Source organism: Quercus suber, unplaced genomic scaffold (genome assembly GCF_002906115.3).
Source record: "Quercus suber isolate HL8 unplaced genomic scaffold, Cork oak 2.0 scaffold_754, whole genome shotgun sequence".
Taxonomy (NCBI): Eukaryota; Viridiplantae; Streptophyta; class Magnoliopsida; order Fagales; family Fagaceae; genus Quercus; species Quercus suber.
The window spans coordinates 195,298-203,841 of record NW_027070190.1 but is presented as its reverse complement, the minus strand read 5'-3'; positions in this window follow the sequence as shown (position 1 = coordinate 203,841).

Genomic DNA, 8,544 nt, shown 5'->3' with positions numbered 1-8,544 from the left:
TAAATAATGTCAATGCTTTGTAAATATTTTTTTATTATAATAATAATAATATGAATGATCATTATATAATTTGAAACTATCATATTTTATATAAGAGATCATATAATTTTACATTAAATAATTTTTTGTGTTCAGATAGATTCTACTAATAAATATTTATGTTAACTTTTGTTAAATATTAGCATTGATGTATACCATGTTGGATATGTTAGAGTAGATGCAAAAGATAAAATATAAAATAGGAACACGAGAATTACATACATGGTTCAACCTTGACGACCAACTCTTATACAGAAAAAACTCTTAAGGGTTATACTCTTATACGGAAGAAACCTATAAATGTTACATATTTATTATATAAGAATGTAATACAGAATTTATGTTACAATGAACCATAAATATATATATATATATATAGAGTAGACTAAATTCTAGATTTTTAGTACAAATAAGAGACTCGCTTTACACACGAAGTGTGGACTTAGACCTATACCATAAACTAACATGTCTAATATATATCTAAAGCTTTTCATAATTTCATTATCAGTGACTTATTGGGAGTACAAGCATGCCACTGTTTTGGCGATTAAATTATAATGATTTGCACTATTGATAATGCATTACCCTGGCACAGATCCAATGGGTGTTCGCTATATATTAATAAAGTTGAAGGACTTAAGTTGCATTTTAGTCATGGAAATGAACGCACGCACGAAATGAGTGGGGAATACTAGTAGAAGCATGACGAAGATTTTAGAATATTTGAATCTCAGATCCTATAATAATAAGTGATTGATTAAGGGATTATGATTGGTTTGGAACTAGGGATGGCAATTTTTGCCCAACCCACGGGTATCCGGCCCGGCCCGACCCTAATGGACCGGGTTTTACCCGGTCCGATTAGAAATAGGGTCGGGTATGGGTTTTTTTAAAAAAACCCGAAGCGGGTCCGGGTCGGGTCCGGGTTTTATCAAAAAAATCCGAGACCCGACCCGAAACCCGGCCCGGATAAAAACCCGGTACACAGAAATTACAAAAATACCCCCCTATATATATACCTATAAGCTAACCCTAAATCCAATCCCTCATTCTTCAGCACAGAACTCAGTCCTCAACCTCACAGCCCTCAACCTCACAGCCCTCACTCCCTCAGTCACGCCTCCCTCACACGCCCTCACTCCCACTCACTCTCCTCTCATGTCTCACGCCGTCAGCCACCAACTGTCAGCCGCGCCTCTCTCATGCTCTCAGCCTCTCGATCTCACTCTCTTTGCCAAAGAAGACGAAGACGAAAATCTAAGATTCTCGCCGTAAAGCCTCTGCGATCTCACCCACGAAGACGAAGACGAAGACGAACAACCATGGTGATATACAGCAATGGTTTTCGATGTTCTTCTTCCATTTTTTCTTTATTTGATTAGTGGGTTTGGGGATTTTAGATTCTTTTGTTTAACCTGTGGGTTTGGGGATTTAGATTTTGTTGTTGAGATTTGATTTGGTTTCTGTGAATAGTTTGATTTCAAATGTATTTTGTTTCTGTGAATAGGAAATTTGAATGGTTATGGTGGATTTGATTTGAGATTCATTTGGATTGGTTGTTTTTGCTGCACTGCTGTGATTTTTTTTCTCAGGAAAACTTTTTTTTTTTTCTAATTGATTGGGCCACGGATTGGGCCACTGTTAGGGGCTGAAGATTGGGCCCTGAAGTGGCCTGGCTGGACGGGGCCCGGTGGGGCGGGTCTGGGCCCCGGCAAAAAAATCCGTTTAATAAACGGGTCGAGTTCGGGCCACGGGTCCTGACCCGCGGGTCGGGTCCGGGTATGGAAAAACCCGGCCCGAACCCGACCCGTTGCCATTCCTATTTGGAACCTCAAATCCCACTTGTGTCACTAAATGAATATGATATATATGTGGCACTCAATCAAAACAGTACTACGGACCATTGTCACTCACAAGACAAGACCATCTTTAATTAAGGCCTAAATCAAGGCTTTCATTTTATAAAAAACTAGTGTATAATCCGTGCATATGTAGGGTACAATCAAAAACAATACAATTACATGTATATATATATATATATATATAGATTCAAATTATACATTGTTTAAGTCATAGATATATACATTAGTTTTTTACTCTTCCTTTTTTATTTATTTTATTTTTTAGATATACACATGAGTTTATTATATAGATTAGGTTTTTTTTTATTGTTTATTTAAATTAGTCTTTTCGTCTTTTGCATAACATTAACTCACCTAGAAATTAAAAATATATGTAGATAGGACATGTGGCGTAAAATTATACTACAATTATAATCCAATTTGAAATCTAATTGGATTTTCTCTTAACTTTACTTATATATATATATATATATACTAGCTTATAACTCCATGTATATACATGGATATACTAAAAAAATACACATTAAGATGCATAATATAATTCTTACATATATAATTAATTTAAATATTATTGATAGTCATTCTTATAATTTTTTTTAACTCTTTAAAAAGTCTTGTAAGAATGTTATTAGGTAGAAAATGTAAATTGTCCATTTTTAAAATATTTTTACGTTCATTAATTCTAGACTTTTTGGTTTTTGTACACAATAACTTACTTGAATTGATATTTATGATATGGTTCCACATTTGATTCCAAAATTAAGAAATAAAATTCTCTCTAAAAATAAATAATTTAGGACACATAGCGCAAAATTGGACTTCAATTGTAGAATCTAATTGGATTTTATAAAATTTGAATTGTTTTTAGTTATACAAAAAAATAGCTCATAAGTATAAAATCATTCAAACTCTCTCATCCTCTAATTTTATATATAGTGTTAAAGATATGATTATATTTTTATGATTTATTTATATTGGACTCCTCATTTTCTATACTAAATTAACTCAATTGGTACAAAAATTAAAAAATTTCGATTAGATAGGACATGTGACGTGAAATTAAGTTCTAACTGAAATCCAATTTTTATACTGAATTAACTAACTTGGCTCAAAACTTAAAATTTTTTATTAGATGGAACACGTGGTGCAAATTAGACTCTAATTAAATTCCAATTTGAAATCTAATTGAATTTTCTCTTAGCTTTACCTATTAATATATATATATATATATATGACTTATAAACTTGAATTGTTTTTAGTTCTACAAAAAAAGGCTCATAAATATAAAATCATTCAAAAATTATGTTTTTTATGGTTTACTTATATTGGACTCCTCATTTTTTACACTAAATTAACTCATTTGGCACAAAAATTAAAAAACTTAGATTAGATGGGACACATGTCATAAAATTAAACTCAAATTAAAATCTAATTTTTACATTGAATTAACTCACTTGGCACAAAAATTAAAAAACTTAGATTAGTTGGGGGCACCCAAAATTAGACTCTAATTGAATTCCAATTTGAAATCTAATTGGATTTTCTCTCAGTTTTATCTATTATTATATATATAGATATATAGATTAGACTCTTTGTCTTTTACACAACATTAACTCACCTAGAAGTTAAAAATATAAATAGATAGGACATGTGGCACAAAATTAGACTACAATTATAATTCAATTTGAAATTTAATTGAATTTTCTCTTAGTTTTACCTATTAATATATAGATTTATAGATATGCCCTTTAACAGCCTAATTCTTGCCTAAGATTAGTTTAACATGCATGCAGAGTCTACATCAAGGAATGATTTTCTACTGTTTCCATGGCTGCAGTCCTACTCAGGACTCACTCATTCTTATCCAAGAGTTGGAGTTTCAATTTCTAAATAATCTCACTCTCTTTGCCAAAGAAGACGAAGACGAAAATCTAAGATTCTCGCCGTAAAGCCTCTGCGATCTCACCCACGAAGACGAAGACGAAGACGAACAACCATGGTGATATACAGCAATGGTTTTTGATGTTCTTCTTCCATTTTTTCTTTATTTGATTAGTGGGTTTGGGGATTTTAGATTCTTTTGTTTAACCTGTGGGTTTGGGGATTTAGATTTTGTTGTTGAGATTTGATTTGGTTTCTGTGAATAGTTTGATTTCAAATGTATTTTGTTTCTGTGAATAGGAAATTTGAATGGTTATGGTGGATTTGATTTGAGATTCATTTGGATTGGTTGTTTGTGCTGCACTGCTGTGATTTTTTTTCTCAGGAAAACTTTTTTTTTTTTCTAATTGATTGGGCCACGGATTGGGCCACTGTTAGGGGCTGAAGATTGGGCCCTGAAGTGGCCTGGCTGGACGGGGCCCGTGGGACCCGCGGAGCCCGGTGGGGCGGGTCTGGGCCCCGGCAAAAAAATCCGTTTAATAAACGGGCCGGGTTCGGGCCACGGGTCCTGACCCGCTGGTCGGGTCCGAGTATGGAAAAACCCGGCCCGAACCCGACCCGTTGCCATTCCTAGTAAAATTGTGGTCCTGGTGCATGCAATTTCTCAAAATCAGGACCATATATATTTGATGTATGTGACGTTACTTGGTAAAGACCAATTGCATGGTAGAATATAATTTCAAAATGGTTAGGTGGGTTGTCTTTTTATACGGCAATTTTACTCACAGAGCATCTTCTTGTTCACATATGATCTTGCCTTAGTGGTCCACTGATTAGGTTAGGTTAGGTAAGCAGTACTTTTCAAGATTAAGTGGCATACTAGAGAATAAGTTAGATTCCGAGTTGGCGTAAAAGATACCGTTTTTGCCAACTAATCCTAAAGCGACACATCAGCCAACAAATTTAAACTCAATACACCTTATTACATGCAATTATAACCCAATTAAAACCTCAACTCTAGTCTGGCCTGTTAATAAGTCGAGTCGAGTTGACCTGACTCAACTCACCTAATATGCTTAATAAACGGGTTATGTTGAGTTGATGCGAATGTGACACAACCCATTTCAACCTACTTAATATTAAATATAATATCCATCTAGAAAAAAGTTTTTTTTTACATCCCAAAAAAAGTGCATACACTTTAATTCTTTAATCCATTTAAAGTGTTTATTTATTTATTTAATAAGTTAATATTTGAAAACCTAATCTACTGAGAAAGGGTCTAGAAGCAAACAAGATGAGAAATTTCTTTTTCCTTTTTTTTTTGATAGGAAATACGAATTTGTATTCAAGAGTTAAATAGTTGAAGCTACATCAAAATCCTGAGCATAGGCTTGCTCAATATGGCTCGAGCAGGATTCTACCCAAGCAACGTAACTAGCTAAAGACTTAGACTACTGTGCTAACATATGGGCAGGGACATTTCCCTGCCTTTTAGTGTGCGTGAAACAACAAGATCTAAACATGCATGCTAGCTAGTGGATGCCATCCACGAGGAATTAGGTCAAGGAACTCGGAGTCGCAAGCCCTAGGACAGCATTAATGACTTCCAACGCATCACTTTCGAACACCACATCTCAGATGCCTATGTCAAGAGCGAAGCGCAAGCTAGTCTCCAAAGCTTTTGTTTCCGTCTCTAGTGCACCAAGGGGACCCACCATGGGGCTACTTAGAGCAGCAATCACCATCCTGTTGCAGTCACAGATTATCACGCCCAGCCCCACCTTCCTCTGATTTGCAAACACGGCCCCATCAGTATTTGCCTTGTACTGTCCTAGCATCGGTGGCACCCACCGTACTGATTCTGGGAACGTAGCTGCTGGCTTCCTCGGACCCTCATTGGCAAGTTGGTACTCGTCCATTAAGCCGAGCGAGTTCTTCAGAGTGACCCGTCCAGGTTTGCCCCTTCCACCAGTTCGAATAACATTCCTTTCTTTCCAAATACCCCAGTACACTGAAATAAAACGTTCTGCCAGCCCGGGTTGCACCTCCTCATGCCTTTGAAGCTTTTCCAAAACATCCAAGAAGCTCCAATTGGGTCCAATCAAAAGGGAGAGAGAACTTGCTTGTATTCCACACATTCTTGGCATGGGCACAGAACCAAAGGATGTGGAGAACGTTTTCTGTCAGGTTCCCGCAAGTTGCACAGCCACCATCCACCTTGATATGTCTCTACCGTAGAGCCTCTTTAGAAGCCAGAATGTCTCTAGCGGCCTTCCAAGCAAAATGCTTGACTTTTTGAGGTAAGTTCATTCTCCATAGCCCCTTCCAAGCTTTCTTCCTTACTGAGGGGTTCGAGCACTCTGCTTTGCTTTCACCCATGTGTTCCTCAAAGGCCAGCCTATATGCGCTTTTGGCAGTAAATTTTCCACTTAGTGTTACTGCCCATACCATCCTGTCCTTGGGCCGATGCAAGCTTAATGGTATGCTTAGAATAGCATCGACATCCTCCTCTGTGAAGCAGCAATGGATTCACTCTGCTTCCCATTCCATTGATGCCCTGTTTACGAGATCACAAACCAGAGAAATATTCGAGCAAGCACCTTCACTTGTGACAATATTGCATGAGGTCGACTTAGGGATCCACTTGTCGCACCAAACTCGCACACCCTCCCTCGAACCTATTTGCCACCTCGTGCCCCTTTGCACCACCCCTTGAGCTGCCATTATGCTTCACCAAGCATAGGAAGGGCGGCGGCCTAAATCTGCTTCTATGAAGGAGCAGTGGGGGAAATACTTCGCCTTAAAAACTCAGGCAAATAAAGATGTGGAGTTTGTCTACAACCTCCACCCTTGCTTCGCTAAAAGCGCTAGATTGAACAACCTCAAGTCTCTGAAACCCATACCACCCATTTCCTTCGGCATGCACAGCTTGTCCCAAATTAGCTAGGCTAGTTTTTTCTCATCTTTAACCTGACCCCACCAGAATTGCCGAACTAAACTAGTGAGTTCATCACATAATTTCTTAGGCAAGAGAAAACAAGACATGGAGTAAGACGGCACAGCTTGTGCAATCGATTTGATTAAAATTTCTTTGCCAGCAGTCGTCAAGAGTTTTTCCTTCCAACCCGACACTTTGTTTGCCACCCTCTGTTTTAAGTTGGCAAAAGTATTGTTTTTTGACCGACCCACCAGGGATGGTAGCCCAAGATAGGATTCATGAGGCCGAATTTCACTTGCACCAAACTTTGCCTTGATTGACTCTTTTAACCCATCAGCTGTGTTAGGACTGAAAAATAGGGAGGTTTTTGACCGATTTAGTTGTTGCCCGGGTGATTGTTCATAAACCTAAAGCACCCTGAGTATTTTAGTGCATTCCTCCAACGATGCTATCATTTGTGAAGAAGAGGTGAGACACCCTAAGACCCCCACCCGAGGCAGCCACCCCTCTTAACCTCTGCCGTTGGACTGAACTGTGGAGTAAAGCAGACAAACCCTCCACACAAATGAGAAAGAGATATGGAGAGAGTGGGTCACCTTGTCGAAGACCACACGTCGGGTGGATTTCCCCACATGGCTTACCATTAATTTTCACTGCATAGGAGACCGACGACACGCATCTCATGACTATTTGCACCCAATGCTCATGGAAACCCAGTTTTAACATTATCTGCTTTAAGCACTCCCACTCAACTCGGTCGTAAGTTTTGCTCATGTCTAATTTCAATGCCATTTCCCCACTTTTGGCTTTTCTTAGCTTGCCGATATGATCCATCACTTCATGAGCCACTAAAACATTATCTGTGATCAACCTCTCTGCCACAAAAGCACTTTGGTTTTCACACACAACTTCCTGCAGCATAACCTTCATTCTGTTTGCCACCACTTTTGAAGCCAATTTGTAAGCCACATTGGACAAGCTTATTGGACGGTAATCCGTGACTCTTTCCGGATTTTTCGTTTTTGGGATGAGCACAATATGAGTCTCATGAAACTTGGGTGGTGTTATGCCGTGGTTAAGAAAATTCAACATGATACATAAAACAGTATTTTTAACAGTAGGCCAAAAGTGTTGATAAAATAAAGGGGGCATACCATCAGGACCCAGAGCCATCATGGGGTACATCTGCTTCAAGGCTTTCTCTATTTCCATTGCCTAAAACTCTCTGTTTTGTAAGGCATTCATCCTGTTCGATACTTTTGGCTGAATGGCATCAATAAGTTCCCCTTCAATCTGAGGGTCAGAGGAGGTAAAGAGGCCATCAAAGTACTATACAAACTCACTGCCAATCAACTCTTCGTCTTCTATCCACACGTTGTTGGAATCCAACACCCTAGTTATAGTATTACGTTGCATGTGGTTGGATGCTTTGGTGTGAAAAAAAGTTGTATTCTTGTCCCCTGCTTTCAACCAAGAATTTCTAGACCTCTGTAGCCATATATCTTCCTCAATAGCAAGTGCTTTGTTTGACTCTACTCTAGTCTCCTAAAGATCATCCAACACCGCGCCCCCCATGTTTGAATTCTCCAATATTTGGAGCTTCTATTGCAATGCTGAAACTCTTCTACCCACATGGCCAAACACCTTCTTGTTCCATGACATCAAAGCGGATTGGCATTCTTCTAAGCAACAAGCAATTGGCCATTAAGCGCCCCTATTTTCACCCCTAACGCATGCTTCTGGAACCACCTCATTACACGCCTCATCTCTGAGCCACATGGCTTCAAATTGAAATAATTTTGACCTCCTGAACTTCTGCCG